This window comes from Coturnix japonica, chromosome 7 (genome assembly GCF_054131305.1).
Source record: "Coturnix japonica strain WE chromosome 7, WE-NBRP24, whole genome shotgun sequence".
Taxonomy (NCBI): Eukaryota; Metazoa; Chordata; class Aves; order Galliformes; family Phasianidae; genus Coturnix; species Coturnix japonica.
The window spans coordinates 266,492-283,038 of NC_140669.1; the positions used below are offsets into that span (position 1 = coordinate 266,492).

Sequence of the window (16,547 nt, forward strand, 5' to 3'; positions counted from 1 at the left end):
TGTGGATCTGGAACCACACAGACCCCAGGGTCAGCATTCACACACTGGGCACCCCTTTGTTCCAGAAACCCAGATATGTAAGTCTCACCTTAATACTACAGTATGAATGTCATAAGCTCTTTGGAACACATTTTGATGTGCACAGCTCTTTAAAAGGAAAACTTTTTACTAAATTACCACACATTTTATTAAAACAAACAAAACAAAACACAGAACAGTGCACATGTGCAGTCTTTGAACTGATCTCTTTTTGCAATAGTCACTCTGTTCCTCGAGCACTACTTTAAAGCAGAAATTACAACACCTCGAAAACTATTAAGCTCTAAATGCTGGTTCCCTATTTTAATGGTTTACTTCATGAAACTGGAGGAGCATTTTTAACCCGGAAGCACAAACTGGCTAACTTGGTTAGATACAGGCATAAAAAAACTCCCATTTAACCTTGGCAAGCTCAAGGCTTCTAAAATGCAGCACAGACACAGATATCTGTACAATGAGGCAAGACATGATGGCATTAACATTAATACAAGTGGGCCTTGTTCAGCAGACAGACAGAACTGCTGGACCCACAGGTGCTCGGGGCTTCACAGCAGCGCAGCACAGTCTGCTGGCCCAGAAATTAATGTCTGCTGTCTGCGAGCTGCTTGTTAAACATTCATTATTTTTAATTTGAAGACGACTGGATATAGACTAATGAAAGAAGTTCTGCTACACAGTACGTTATGCTTGGAATAACTGTATGCCAGCATTCTTTCTCTAAAGAAAGATCATCAGAGTAGCTCTCAGTAACAGTATTCTAGCTGAAGGACTACAAGACAGAGCTGATAACTCATTTCAACCACAGCAGCAAAATGTCTCCCATATTCTCCCATTTCTCCTTTCAACTAAAAAATAAGCAAAAAAAACTGCTTGTGTGTGTTTCAGCCCCTTTCTACCATCTGCTTCCATCATTCCTATGCAGAACGTTCAGTAGTTGTCTATGCTCACCAAGCTCAACAATTCTGATCTCTAAAAGGGTGAGAGTTTCATATCTTTGTTCATCATGCAGTGTATATGATCTCTTCTCCTAAGGGCAATTTCACATGAAACAAAAGCCAGTTTTATATGTTCTAACAGAGTCTAACTGGCATTTAGAATTCCTTCAGGCTTAAAATCTAAAAATTTTCTTTGGGCAAATCAATCACTCTATTCAAGTATCTTCCAGTACTTGAAGGGAGCATACATGCAGGACGGGGAATGACTGTTTACATGGGTTGACAGGACAAGGAGGAATGGTTTCAAACTGAGACAGGGGAGGTTTAGGTTGGATCTGAGGAGGAAGTTTTTCCCCCCGAGGGTGGTGACGCACTGGCACAGGTTGCCCAAGGAGGCTGTGGATGCCCCATCCCTGCAGGCATTCAAGGCCAGGCTGGATGTGGCTCTGGGCAGCCTGGGCTGCTGGTTGGTGACCCTGCACACAGCAGGGGGTTGGGGCTGGATGAGCACTGTGGGCCTTTGCAACACAGGCCGTTCTAGGATTCTATGCAGATTATCAGAGACCTCCCCTTTATTCTTACAGTGATGATAAAGGCTTAGAATACATGGAAGAAAAATTACTTCTCTCACTAAAAGACAATGTGTAATTCTTTGTATATATTTGTAAGCTATTAAAAAGTAAATATGCACATCTACAGAACTACTGACTTATTGCTTTAACCCATCTTTTCTTTGACAAATAAATAACGTTTTCCAAGTGTGACAGCAGGTCCTTGGGGATGAATAAAACTTACCCCACGCTGTAACAGTGTAGTCCCTGACTGGAAGTTCCTACTATGAAAGAATCATTCCTTGTGGTCAACTGTAATATTTTCAGTATTACAACCAGCGTTAGTTCAGTATTTGGGCATTCTCAAGACCACTTCAACACAGTTAAAAACTAGTTGAATCCAACATGTTTTTCCAATAAACATACAGATCCCTTTACATAACCCATGCAGCTTGGTGAGCAAAAGCAAACTGCTTAATGAAAGTCTGGTCATTCTCCAATAACACTTAGTGGCCTTCACTGTAGAGTCTGAAATGAACTGTCTTTAGTGAACTTTTATAAGGAGTCATCAGGTGGATATGGAACACTGCGGCGCTTAAAGCCTCGACTTTGCCCTGACAGAGAGCTGAAAAGAGCTCCTGTTAAGAAGAAAGCAGGCAGCTTAAACAGGTGATACTTGACCAGTAGGATGATCATTAAAAACAGGTGTGTAAATTAATGCAAAACCATTTCAGCTGTAAGAAGCATTAGGCTTACAGGCTCTCATCCTTATCGGGGTGGGATTTCAACCAGGAGATTCCTGGAGCACACCGAGGATAACTTCCCCGTCCAGGGGAAGTGCTGCTGGACTTGGTGCTCTCGCCAATGCAGCGCAGCTCATTAAAGAGGTTAAGACTGCAGACACTTCGGCCTGTAGCAAACATGCCCTGTTTGTGTTCACCATCTCTGGAATCTGGGCCTGGTGAAGACTGGAGTCAGGACCCTGAACTTCAGGAGAGCAAACTCCTGGCTGTTCAATGAACCACTGGATGAGATCCCCTGGGAAGCAATCCTAAGGGGCAGGAATGAAGCGGAGCTGGCAACTCTTTATGGATGTCTCTGTGACAGCACAAGAGCCCTCTGTCTCCCAGCACAAGAAATCAAGAAGAGGAGGCTGGAAATCAGCATGGCTGAGCAAGGACCTGCAGGTCAAACCGAGGGATAAGAAGAGCATGTACAGGCAGTATGGGCAGGAATGTGCGTCCCAAAAAGAATACAGAGATGCAGAAGTGCAGAGATGGGATCAGGAAAGCCAAGGTGCAGATGGAACTAAACTTGGCAGTGGATGTGAAAAGTAAGAAAGGACTCCACAGGTACATTGGTCAGAAGGCCAGGCAGAGCATAGGCCCTCTGAAAAAATGAGAAGGGAGAATTCCCTACAACAGACAGCAGGAAGGCTGAGGATCTCAGTGAGTTCTTTGCCTCAGCCTCCATTGGCATTCAGGCTCCCCACACCTCTCACATGGCTGAACAGGAGGTGCACGATGTTAAGCAACATGAGAGGTGATCAGAGTCAGCCAGATGAGGAAGCACGGAACATCTCCTCACTATGATGTTAGCTATTGCTATGTGCATCTGCAGCGCCTGTTTCCCACCAGTCTGGTTTGAGATCTGACAGACACACCTGTCCCATCCTGCAGTAACTCCATTTTCTGCTCGTCTCTTGTACCCCACTGTTGATCATTTTGGCCAGTGCCCCCACAGAATGTGCCTCCAGGGATGATATCGTCTCTCTTTGCTTGACAGTTGTCCAAAAATTCTTAGTCAGCTGCCAGGTACTGCAGAAATTCCCATTAGTCAGTTCACATCTTGTACTAAAGCAGATGAAGAGTATTAACAAAGTATGAAATCTTAACTAACAGTGCCGTGAGCACCTGTTTAAACTAACCTGAATGATCCAGTAATGATGTGGGTGAACCACTGGATGACTTGGGGATAACACGGTTCCAAAAGAGGAGACACAAATCCCTTCAGGTTCACAGCTGCTTTTCAAACACACAAGAATATCTACAGCTACTCTGTGGTCAGATAAGGTTGTTTCTCCCTTTCTTTTCCCACACTGTCAAATCTCTCCAGAGAAAATACCGGGACTGTAACGATGTACAGCGTCCTACAGAATTTCCTCTTTCTTCAGTTATGACTGAAAACATAATGCTACTCGTCCTTATGGGATTCATCAAACCTATCCCACCTATCCAGCCGTTCTGAACCTCACCTCCTAGCTCCTGTTATTTCCAAGACAAATGACACTTCACTCTGTTCATCTCATTTAGACTAATTCACTGTCATCAGGGCTGTTTTCTCCCTTACATCATATCTTTACATTCCACACAAGGATATTACCCTCTCTAACATTCCATTGCCTTTTATTTCTGAATTTAATGAATTGCCTTTCCTTTCCTCCAGCTTCCCAAAACATGGATCAGCATACACAGATCATGCACTAAAATAAGTTTCTGCTTCAGGGACAGAAGCTGTGTGTGCATGGAGAGAACATGGTAATGAAGGATGGAGCCGAGGAAGGCTCCCTGCTGCTCGCCTTCAGCAATAAAACTCGCATCAAGAACATTTAGCAATAAAACAAAAAGCTGGCCCTCCCCTAATCAGAAAGAGGTATTTCAGACAGAAATAAGGTCACAAGGTTAATAAGTCTTGAAGAAACACCCATACAGGAATCCCAGCCAGCAGTCCTAGGAGCCAGTGGATGTCACAGTCTGCACCAGGGCAGGAATTAGCAAACAAATGAAATAAATCACAGATCTTTACTTTCTCTTTCTTTTCCTATGCCGTAATAGCGACTCTCATCCCATCTTTCTCTATCCTGATATGTCAAACATGGAAAATGTGACAAAACCCCTACTTTGAAATCTATTATGGAAGGGTCAAAACATCAGGCAAGAAAGAATTCATCACTTCCCTGCTGGCAGAAGAGACCCAGCACACACTGTGTCAGCAGAAAATCGGAAACCTAAAATTAGATGGAAAATAGGTCAGAAGCTGCCATTTCAGCTTTAATAGTATACAGAAAATGAAAGGAAGACCAAGACCTCGCTAACCAAAATCTTGACCCAACTCACCCTAGTAGGGTCTTATTTTACTCAGCAGTTACATACTTACATGGTGACAGCACCATTTCATCTAGAAAGTACGGAATATTAGGAGCATTGTAATAACAAGTGTCTCCAGCTCCTCAGCTGTCCCAGACACAGCCCTCATTTCCAGAGGAACATCAACAAGTTGCTCATAAAACAACACAGCCATTCACTTCAAGCAGCCAAATGTAAATGCAGAGTGCAACCATCTTACATTATACAGCCTGCAGTTCAAACAGCTCAGTCGGCAGAGTCCTCTTCCTTCAGCCCTCAACATGGCATCAGTTAAACCTGCTCCTCCACAGACACTGTTTCATAACCCGTAAAACTGATCTAGCAGAGCAGAAATGGGGACAGATCTATCATCAGTATCTACGTTACTTCTTGACCCCAACACTTCAGCTGACCCCTCAGACTATCCAGACATCATGCAGCGTTCAGAAATGCTGCTAAAAGAAATCTGTGTTCCTTGATTTCAGAAACAAAACAAAAAAAAGACAAGTACTATTAACACAGAAGAAATCAATCTAAAGGTAACAAATATAGTTACACTTAACAACAGGCAATAACCAAAAGTAGTATCTCATTTGCAGGGATGTATTACCATCAGCCAGGCTATAAACTTTATATTCCATTATCGGGCTGACTGGCCACACATCAAGTCTATAATAATCTCAAGCAGGACGTACAAAGTGCTCTAACACCTACTTCTGACCGGGGACCCTCCCTTCTTTGTGCTTCAGCAGCCAGGAGTCAGGTTTCCATCTCATGTCCCGGTGACATTCCATTTCATATCTGCACGGCAACACAACCCCACCAGCTGATAGAGGCACTGCCTGACTTTTGGATTCCTTACCCTTCAGAACTCACACAGCTGTCTCCAGTAGCTCTGCATGCAATCGTCTGCAGACAATGTGCAATTTTATACTCTCCTTCACAGGAGGAAGGAGCCAATTTAGCAGACAGCAAAGCGACATCTTGTCAGTTGAATTCATCTGACTTTTAGTACAAGATATTCCTTTAAGGTGGTCAGCACTTCCTCGCCAGATAGCGTATACAAGATGTGTCTACTGTAATTATCCAGAACAGAACTGCTTTAACCAATCACTTGCTTTTAGCAATCACGTTCAAACACCAACAGGTGACTTCTGTTCCTTTTCAGTACAAAAGCCATCGACTAAGTTCATTTAAAGTGAAAGAGAAAGAAGAGCACCATGAACTACCAAAATGAGACTGGGCTAAAATGAGCAACGTGTTGAGAATTTCACTGGAGGATGCTGCTAAGCCAAGCAGGTTCTCACAACAATACTCTAGGCAGTATCAAGAAGTTACCTCCAGAGTGATTGAACACTACAAGTCTCTTCTTGAAATAATCCAGACAGCATGTGGTGCAACAAACATGCTAATTTCTGTGTTTGTTTCTTTTGTCTGCAGTTACACATAACAAAACAGCAAAGCAAACAGCAAGGACAAAATGCAGCAGGCAGCCCCAGGCCGAGATACCTCATTCCACCAGCAGAGCAAGCACCAAGCAAGCAGCATGAGTGCAGTCACTGCTTCAAGAAGGGGATGTTCTTGTATGCCTGGAATGCCAGCTGCCCCATCTAGTCTGACAGCGGCACCACTGCTTACATGAAAGCAAAAATCACTATTTCCGAAGACTTGTAATAGACCAACTGCTTAATGTTTGAGAACAGGAAAACAAATTCCTTCCGAGTCCTACATGGAATCACCTGACATTGAGCCAAAGCTGGCGCTAATGAAACCTGGCAGCATGTGATTAGAGGTGCACAGAACTAGGGGAAAGCGTTGTGGGACACCGTATGAAAATGCACGCTTACTATCTAGAAATGAAGGCTTCTTCAGATTCTTTTTCCATCCACTGAAAAGCAAATTCACACCAACAGCAGGAAGGAGTCCAACAAAAGCTAAGTCTGCTCTTGGATTCTTCTACTGACACAGTAAAGACATCAGCCACGATTACTGACAGCGGTCATGAAGTACCACTGTCACCACCCGAGACAACCCAACAAGGTTAAAAACAGAAACAAACACAGCTGTCATTAAGCAAGTACTTCTGCATTTTCTAACATGACGTAAAATGTATTACTCTTGGTTCAAATAGATTCTGATGGTTTCTTATTAGAGCATCGCCTGATCTCAGCTACTAGATGCAAAGTGCTACCATGCAATAACAGCCTGAAATACTTACACTGGCCAAAACTACCAGTGCTCACTACGTCACAGAATGGATGAAGCTGTAGGGGACCTCTGGACGTCATCCAGCCCAGCCCCTTGCTCAAGTAGGGCAAACCACACAAGGAAATCATAGAAACCAGCACTAAAAATGAAGTTCAGACATTTATTTCAGAGAACACAACTGCCTAACTGGATCTGGCAGCAAACACTTACAATAATTAAGCAAGACAACTACTAAGTGACCCTAAAACCACGAGAACAACAGCAGCGCGAGGATCCCATGGCAGGTACAGAAGGAAGAACCACGCCTTGAATCCCAGCACACTGCTGGGTTGGCTCAGCTATCTCCTGCATCTCCCCAGAGGAATGCAGCAAAGCAGAGCTGCTCCCCTCCCTGCTTCCTGCCCCGGATACTGGGATACTTCTGCCTCCTGCAAAATGCAAACTTACTGGTTTTAGTTGCTTGATCACACTCTCCAATGAGCAACACTCAGACACTCCTCCACAGCATGAGCTACAAAGAAATACCAACATCCGTATTTTTCCAATTCCCCCTCAACTGAAGCACTTTCCATTTGAATGTACAGTGCAGTAGCATGACAAGCACATGTTACAGTGTTAAACACAAGCCCTGTTGGAACACATCTGATAAGCAGCTCCTACCGCAAAAGGTGGCCATGGAGTTAGCAGAGTTGGAGCTTTCTTGCCAGCACTCCTCACACAAGCAGACCCCTGAAGCAGCGCTGACTCTTCATCCCGCGGGCAGTGAGGCCCTGGCACTGCAGCCCAGAGCTGTGGGTGCCCCAGCTGACGGATGGTGGGGGCAGGCAGCCCAGGGCAGAATGGGGCTGGTGGGGGGCTCTGGGCTCCCATCCAACCCAGCTGTGCTGTGACTGCATGAAATCAATGACAACACTCACACGCTGCATCACTGCTTTGGGTACAACTCCCTGCCAGCAGTAAGTCTACGACAGAGTTCAGTAGAAGGACAAGAAGATACGTACAACCTCCCAGTTTGTTCTTGAAGAAAAATTAAAGGCTTGTCTATACAAGGTAAAAAGTGCTTCACATTCACGCTGCACGTTATTCTGCAGTAACTATCTGGTACAGACAAGACCATACATGTTCTTACCAAAACTACAGAATACCGGGCAAGCCCGTATTTATTAAATTTTACACTTGCTCTGCTGCTTTCAGTAATTAAGCAGCCAAGCACTGCTGAGAGCCTCCAAACCCAGTGCCACAAAGCATTGCCTCCAAAGGCAACTGTCCAAAAAACAAAGAGTAACTGAAATCCTCAAAACCAGAATGCAGCTAGTGGAACAATACAAACTGTATCCTTTAACATCAGTGATTCATTACCGCCTCCATCTACCTGGATCTCCAGCAGTTTGCCAGGACAGCTCATGAGCCTTTACCTTCACCAGCAGAGGCAATGCTTGAAAGTCCCACTGCAACCTAATGAACTGAGTTCACTGATTTATAGAGTGAACAGATGCAAGAGACTGAAATTAATGAGAACAAACTAGATCAGAACTTTGAAGGAAGGGAAAGAGACTGTTTAAAGCTCTCCCTTGACCAAACCAGGCTCACTAAGGAGGAAAACATTTTTTTCCTGATGGAAACAGGAGGGGAAAAGCTGCAAACTGCAGCTGCACACAGCAGCACTGCCACCCTGCAGCTTTACTGCATCAGGGAATCCTCCAGCCGAGCATTAGGTTCTGACCCTGTGCTAGAAGGCACAACGTGTCTCCTCCATTCCACTTTACCAAGTTTAACTGCACTGAGGAAAGGAAATCTTTTCCCTGATGCCTTTTAATTGTCACGTGCAAATCTTCCATGCACGCGAGGAGCCTACGCTGCCAGTTGGACAGTGCTAAGATTTCACTTCATCACAGCAAAGTCATGCCTACAGTTTGTGGCAGAGGCATTTCTCTCTTTTTTTCTTGGTATTTTCAGTTTCTGGCAAATATTGCAGAAAAATCCAGAAACTCTGTCCCTATTAAAGCAAAAAATCACCCCCTTTCTGACCTCAGTGGGAATCCAGCCCAGCACAGACCTTGAAGCACATTAAGGATCAATGCAACTCGCAGGCATTTCTGATGCAAACCACAGCACAGTGCCCTCCAGAGCTGCATTAGGAATAGTTTGTCATCGCTGTTCAAAACAAGAAACAGACCAAACACATCAAAACAAAAGGACCTGTCCACAATCAGACTCTCCAGCAGCTTCTCTCACTTAAATTTCAGAAGTCAAAGGTTATTATTGTACTTCTGTCTACTCTTATGTTTATACTGTTTAGATCCTAACTTGTTAAAGCCCAGGCAGAAATGGAAATCCAAAGCAAAGGACAGCTATTAAAGAAGGCAATGGACTGCTCTCCTTGACTCACATTTTTGAGGAAAAGAAGCAACCTTTACCCAAATTCTCGCATTTTCCCAGATCAAACAAAGCTCGTTTGATGGATGTTTAACCCAGTCTCTATCTGTTCCAGTAATTAACACACCCCTGCTGTTCTGAGCGCAGCAGCTCCGAACCTGGCTCACAACTACCAGCTTTTGACACGTCACAGATATTTAATAAGGAATACATAAATACAATTAAGTACATGGCAGCAAAGTTCCAGCAGGAGCTCAGACAATATTCAAAGCAGCAAAGTGCTGTGAGCCCAACGGCAGCCATGGAGCTGCTGCTCACACACACACATCAAACGCTCCTGTCAGGGCGTTTCCTGTGCTGCTAACAAGTTGCAGCTTCTCTCCTGCTGGATCTAAATTTAACCAGGACTAAGACAAGTCTTAATTTACCTTTTTTGTTGTTGTTGTTAATTAACACCCCTCCTTTCTCCTCCTCAAAAGAACACAACCACGGCAAATCAGGCGATACACGCAGCCTGGACATTCATTTTTAGAACTATTCATTACCAGATACATGAAACATGCACTAAACAAGCAGCAGACGCTCACCGGGCCACCCTGCACATTTCTAGCACCTAGAATGCTGCTAGACACAGATAACACGAGCACTGCGGCCTTCCAGTAACGAGGGGAGCTTATGAACAGGAGGGAAATCAATCTTGTATATGGGCAGATCGTGACAGGACGAGGGGAGTGTCTTTAACTAAAGGAGGGGAGATTTAGGTCAGACGTGAGGAGGAAATCCTATACCTGGCAGGCAGTGAGGCCCCGGCACTGCTGCCCTGAGCTGGGCCCTGTGCACCCTGAGCTGGGCAGCAGGCAGCCAGCAGCAGGGCTGGGAACGAGGGGCCCTTCCAGCCATAATTCCCAGCCATAGCACTGCGAGTAGTGACACCTGCCAGCTGTATGAACATACATAAAAACAGCCTTTACAGCAGTGGCCACAAGTTCAGCGACAAGCCAAGGCTTCTCAGCACAACCCAGAATGCGTTGCTATCTGCACTGGAGGAATCACCACATCGGCAGCTCAGGTCAGGCCTGAAAGACTGCTAGTGAAGTGTTCCGATTTGGTTACCAACATGCAAATTCTGAAGTATGGCTGGGCAGGACTGGGAGAATGGCAGGTAGAAGGAACTGGAGGAAACTCCCTGAACTGAAGGAGATTCTGCACCAGCTGCTGCCCTGGGCCGTGTCCCCACACACTGCAGGGCTCCAGGTAAATTACAGGTAGTAATGCAGGTCCCTGCTCCAGCCCTGCGCTCCCACCCACCTGGCACTAATCTTTGGTACCTTCATTCCTGCCATGCTGCAATAGGATGCATAATACTAAAAAAAAAATTAAAAATCAGGTTGAATTTGAGCAATATTTTGACTGTTAATCAGAGGACGAGATACTGCAGGCAAAGTGCGACTGCAACAGCTCTGCAGGCTGCAGAGAATCTGCTAATACCACCGTGTTTTAGAGATCTCAAACATCTAATCCACATCTACTGACAATTCACAACTCCGACCTTTAACACAGCACCACGAAGCTTAGGAGGCTGAGAAAACCTGCACAGAAAGATTTGAAACATGTACCTGTAGCTCAGTACTTCTGTTCTAAGGGTCTTTATGGTAAGCAGAGCCAGAAGCTGCGCTTAGCTTTCCAATTTCAAACCTCTCCAGATGAAACTGAAAATCCCATCCTAACTCTAGATCAAATTAAAGAAGAGAAATTAAACGAAGAGCAGATGTACACAGTGACTTGCTGAGCACTGCTGCCAACTGCAACACCAAGATGCACGTAGGAGTGCTCGACTTGACCTCAAAGACATCTGAATTTCTGCTAACATCAATGCAAAGAAGTTACACACTGACACTGCTGGGCTGATCTGTGCTTAAGGCCTTGTTAGAATGCGGCGCTGCAGGCACTGTGGTGTGTGCAGCACAGCAAACTGCTCGCTGAGCCCTGCAGCAGCGTCCTGCCATGCACCGGGCACTGTGAGGAGCCCAGCACAGCGCAGAGCGCATCACACACATCCTGGTTAGGGACTATTAACCAGACGGAGAAATAAAACATCCCAGCAGTTACTCTCCTAGCAGCAGAGAGAAACCTGTAACAGGGCCTTGGCATGACTTGGCTTCTGCTTCCACTCTTACAAAGAACACTTTGGCACAGAGCACCTCCACACATCACGCAGGAAGGCCAGCACTCAGCCCATTAAAGTAATGCAAGCTGTAATGTTCCAGCTCCAAAGCGCCCTACAGATGGAGCCTATGGCTCAGCAGGGCTCCACTCATTGAGTCGGGGGGGGGGGGAGGAAACAAAAAGCCCTGAACAGTATTAGAGAAACAGGGCATTCTGAAGTTGGAGCTGTTCCACTCCTATTATCTACATACACAGTGTGTGCTTCAAGAGAGAGGTTTGGAAAGGATGAAAGGTGCCCGTGCAGTGGTGCAGCAGCTAGATGGGGCAGAGCTGGTACATCAGCATCACATAACACACCAGATATTTTCCATTAATGAGCAACCAGCTCACTTTCCCCCTCCACATGCCTTACTGTGCTCTTCCTACTATTCTCCCTGCAGTTTTCCAGCAGCACCGCCTCCTATCCACGAGCTGTCTGCATCTTTCCTTTTTATTGCAACAGCCGTGTGATAAATAAACCACGCAGCCCCCACACGGCGCAGGCAATGCTGACACAGCCTCAGAGCTTCCAGATGTGTTACCCAGCGCTGAGCCCTCCCTGCTTCCGGCAGGGCACGGCAATCTGGCTCCTGGGAGAGCCTGAAATACCCAGACTTTGTCAGAGCAGCAGCTCCACAGGAAACCTCTATGGTAAAGCCACAATTATACATCCTGACTTACAGCTATGTCCACCAGCATCGTTACAGCAGCCAGCAGAGCAGGCTGATGCCCTCAGACACAGCAGTGTGAAACCCTGCCCATCCATCCTTCATCCTCACAGAGAGGCTGCATCCTGATGACAACACAAAGTTCAGCTAAAGATAAACATCGTCCTGTGAAGATTGCTTAGCTGTGTCCAGAACTGTGTGCTCAGACCACAGAGTTGCTATGGCATCGGCTCCAGGCCTGTGGTCTGACACACAAAATGCCTTTTTCCTAAGGACTGTTGTGGGAAGCCGAGCACTTTGGCCGGGCACCAACTATGTTTTGGCTCTCCAGCAGATATCATTTATCGCCACTCGGACATTCCAGTGGTTCTCTGCACTGAGGCAGCAGCACAGCCAGCAGCTCAGCACCATCTCAGCCTGCCCGTGTCACACGGCCCCACACACCCCACAGCAGCGATGGGGCACAGGAACCGCGCTCACGCCTTCTCTGCTCACCAGCATTATTAACATCACGGTACTGTCTTCCCATCCCTTCACCACCGGAGCAGAACAAACAGGAGAGGTGAGGTGAGCTTTTGGCAGCTGCGTATCAAACCACAGCGGGAGGAAATTCTGCAGGATGCGAGATATTGCACCGATTTCCCTTATTTCCTGGTCTTTTTAATTATATAACCATGAGGATGTTTGCTCCAAGCAACAACGAAGCTCACACGGGATTTCTGCAAACAACGAATGTGGGACGAAGGGTCCTGGGGCGGCCGACACCCCATGGGCACATCGCCGCCCCTCGGGGCGCCCAGCGCCCAGCACAGCGCCCAGCGCATCCCGCAGCACAGCGCCCAGCACGGCGCCCAGCACAGCCCGCAGCACAGCGCCCAGCACAGCGCCCAGCACAGCCCGCAGCACAGCGCCCAGCACGGCGCCCAGCACAGCGCCCAGCACGGCGCCCAGCACGGCGCCCAGCACGGCGCCCAGCGCAGCCTGCAGCACAGCGCCCAGCACAGCCCCCAGCACAGCGCCCAGCACAGCCGGCTCGGACCGCACAGCGCCGCCGGGCTCCTGCAGGACGGGCCCAAGTACAAGGCAGGAGCGGGGCTGTGCAGCCGGCGGGGCCGGGCCACAGCTGTGCACAGCGCGGTGCTCGGTTACAGCCGGTGCTGAGAGCGGGCACCGAGGGCCCTGATCGGCCCCGTCCAACAAACACGTCGCGGGCTCGTGCCGGCCGGTGTTTCAAAGCACCACCGGGAGTTCAGGACGCCCAGGAGCGGATTCCGAGCACGGCCGGCACTGCCTGCGACCCGGCACTGCCTGCGACCCGGCACTACCTGCGACCCGCCCTCAGCAGCCCGTCCCGGCCCGGCCCTGCCGGCACTGCCCGGCCCCGCCGCACAACTTTGGCTGTCACCGCCGCTGGAAGGAGCGGCCGCTTCCTGTCCCGTCCCGTCCCGTCCCGCTCCCCCGCACCCAACAGCGGATGAACCAACTTTCCTTCCCGTACTTTCCGCACTTACCGCGGCCGTTCCCCCCCAGCCGCACGGAGCGCGTGCGGGGCGGGCGGAAGCCGCGGCCGAGCAGCGCCCAGGCCCGGCCTTGAGCCCAGCTCAGCTCGAGCTCCCGCCCGGCCCGGCCCCACAGTCACGCTCGCAGCCCGACGCCGAGGGCGCAGCCCGGCACTCACCTCCTCGGCCGGGGCTGCGCGGCCCATCCGGCGCCAGGCGGCGGGATGAGCTCAGCGCCTGCGGGAGGCGGCGAGTCCCCGCCCCGCAGCCCACGGCCAACCTCCAACCGAGCGGGAGCGGCTCCGCGGGGCGGGGCGGGATCCGACACTGCTCGGCCACGGCTCGACCCGCCGGGACGGGCCGCACGGAGCTGGGGCGGGGCCGAGCGGAGCCAGCGCTGCCACCTGCGGGCGGGACGCGGCTGGGGACGGGCTGAGCCGCCTCGGAGCCGCATCCGGCCTCAGCAGCGGAGCCGATGATCGTTCGTCTGAGCGCGGCTTGTTCCGTCTCGTCTTCCTCGTACCCTGTTCCAGCTGGGCAGAACGGCACCGAGCTCCGCTGGGTCGGGAATGGGGTGCTCTGCTCCCAACACACAGACCGGGAGTGAGGGCTGGAAGGAGCGGCACGGCTGGCAGGATCCGCAAGGAACGGAGCCGGTGGAATAGAAGTAATAGCGACAGAAAGCAGAGTACGTGGAATAGAAGTAATAGCGACAGAAAGCAGGGCTGCTCCGCCGCGCCGTGCCCCGCCGGTCTGTGCCCGCCACGGCCACAGGCGGCACCGAGCGCTGCGCACCGGGATCCGCAGCGCAGCGGACACAGCACAGCGGGGACAGGAGCAGCGCCGGGACAGCGGGACCTGCTGCAACCTGCGTCTATTGCCGCGGAACGGGAACATCCGAGCGAACCGCAACGTGACCTGAAGGAATCGGATGCTGCGGTCAGAGCATCAGTGCATTCCTCTGACGGCTGGGAACTCGGTTATGGTACGTCGCTCAGAGATTAAGAATACAGCAATACTGGCTAAAATGAATACCGAGTCCTTCGTATAAAAACATGAAGATATGTTTTCTCTATCAAGCAATGAAATACTGGTGCTGTGTTTTTATGCAGTTAATGGCATTGCTGCAACTTCAGGATCGTATTTGTTTAAACATGGTTGTGTTTTGTGTCTCTTATTCCTGCTGCGTGTTGACAAACCTTCAGCAGATGTGCACAGGAGCACACTCCTTGCACGCTCCTTCCCCTTCTGGGCAGGGACATGGTGTGTAGCAGCTCCTGAGCTGCCCCTTCAGATCAGCGCATTAAGGTGGAAGGGGTCTGAGAACCATTCACCTCAATGCAGTGGTTGGACAACTGCAGCCATGAACGAGCTGTGTGTGATGACGGATGTGTCACAGCAGTCAGACTCCCGGCCTGAAGGACGCATGGATGGCTGAAGGCAACGGCAAGTGTCTGCTTCTAAGCCACCATCAAGTGCCCTCAGAGCTTCAGTCTGTATAGATGGCCCAGCTGTGTTCATCAGGTAACACTTCAGTTGTTACGTGGTAATCTCTTATTTCACAACCGCAGAATTCTCCTTCAGAATCTCAGCACCCACCTCACGTTTCTGAGATATGACATCCTGAACCAAACACCACACAGACAGAACGTACCTGGTGCTGAGATCTCCACGTAGCCCATGGGGTGGGTGGATCGGAGCAGCTCAGCAGTCACACTAGCTGGCTTTTTGTGCTGAAATGAAGAGCTCTTAATTGTGAGAGCAGGAGGATGGATGTACCACCAGTAGTGAGATGGAACTTCTCTGCTGGTGCCAAATCCTGCTGGAAACCATGTACAGACATTGTTACTGTGGTGCAGCGTGGTAACCCTGCATCAAGGTAACCACTGCAGAGCGTTATCTCCAGTTAGATACCAGAACATGGAAACACCTCACATCAATGGCTTTGAAGTGATGTTTTTTATAGGTGCAGACAGAGGTTTAGCAGTGGCACCACGAGCAGCACCTTGCTAATGGCAGCAGAATATGACGTGCTTTTCTCTCCCAAACTCCAACATTTTGCATCCCAAGCTCCCAACGCTTCAGCCATTCCCTGTGTGCCGGCCAAACTGCTCAGCTTCACTATGTAGCACACTACAACAGTTTCATATAATTACAAAAAAGATTAATCTTCCTCACACCAAAAAAGGAAAATGTAGGGACAACGTGAAACAGCTTTATAAATAACTGAAACAGTTTGCTGAGCAAACTATGGTTTACGTTCATGTTTAATTCATCACAAAAAACTAAACCTGAATTCCCAGAACAAAAGGCAGCTCAGGCCGCAGCGTCTGCCTCTTCCTGCAGAGAACCTCGTCCTCCATCTGCAGCGAGGCCACGTCCAGAAAGAGAAGAGTTCTCTCAGAGGAAACGTCTCAGCGCTGGCAGCCTGTCATGGTTTTGTCTTTGAAATCTGATACAGAAGAACAGAGCTGTAACACCGCTGGTGGGAGACACACTCTGAGTCGGGTCCAGCACTTGCTCTCTCCTTCTCCATACACACAAATAGAGTTTTTGAAGTAGACCGTTGGCTTTAGGTCCTCCTGTTTCACAGGACAGCTCAATACTGGGACAGTTTTAACTGATGTCAACATTTCCCAATCTGCCTCAGCAGAACAACACTTCTGATCACAGTGCCATGGATTTCTGCTCCCATCATTAGATTTTTCTTGGGAAGAATTCAGCACACATCTGGTTTTCTGCTTCTGCCGTTCTGCCCTTTGTTCTACACATTTCTTCAGATAATTTCCATATCATTTGTCTACTTTCACCCACTGAAATTCTTCGGCTCCTCTGTTCTTTCCCACAGAAGCTGTGGCCCTGCACTGGTTTCATGCTGCCAGGAGCTCAGTCAGCCACACTGCTCTCACTCCTCAACAGAACAAGGGAGAAAACACAATGA

The 16,547-nt window shown here is 48.8% G+C and overlaps 1 protein-coding gene across 2 annotated transcripts in view; it reads right to left on the reverse strand.

Annotated features, from left to right (window-relative positions):
- The window catches only part of TANC1 (tetratricopeptide repeat, ankyrin repeat and coiled-coil containing 1), a 48,221-nt gene extending 34,584 nt beyond the window's left edge, over positions 1-13,637 (reverse strand). The window contains exon 1 of one of the 2 annotated variants that reach the window (XM_085551975.1): positions 13,619-13,637. The gene's annotated coding sequence lies outside the window, so the exon portion shown is untranslated. The remainder of the gene's footprint in view (positions 1-13,618) is intronic. The other variant, XM_085551976.1, reaches the window with a different exon arrangement.
- Between the last annotated feature and the right edge of the window lie 2,910 nt (positions 13,638-16,547).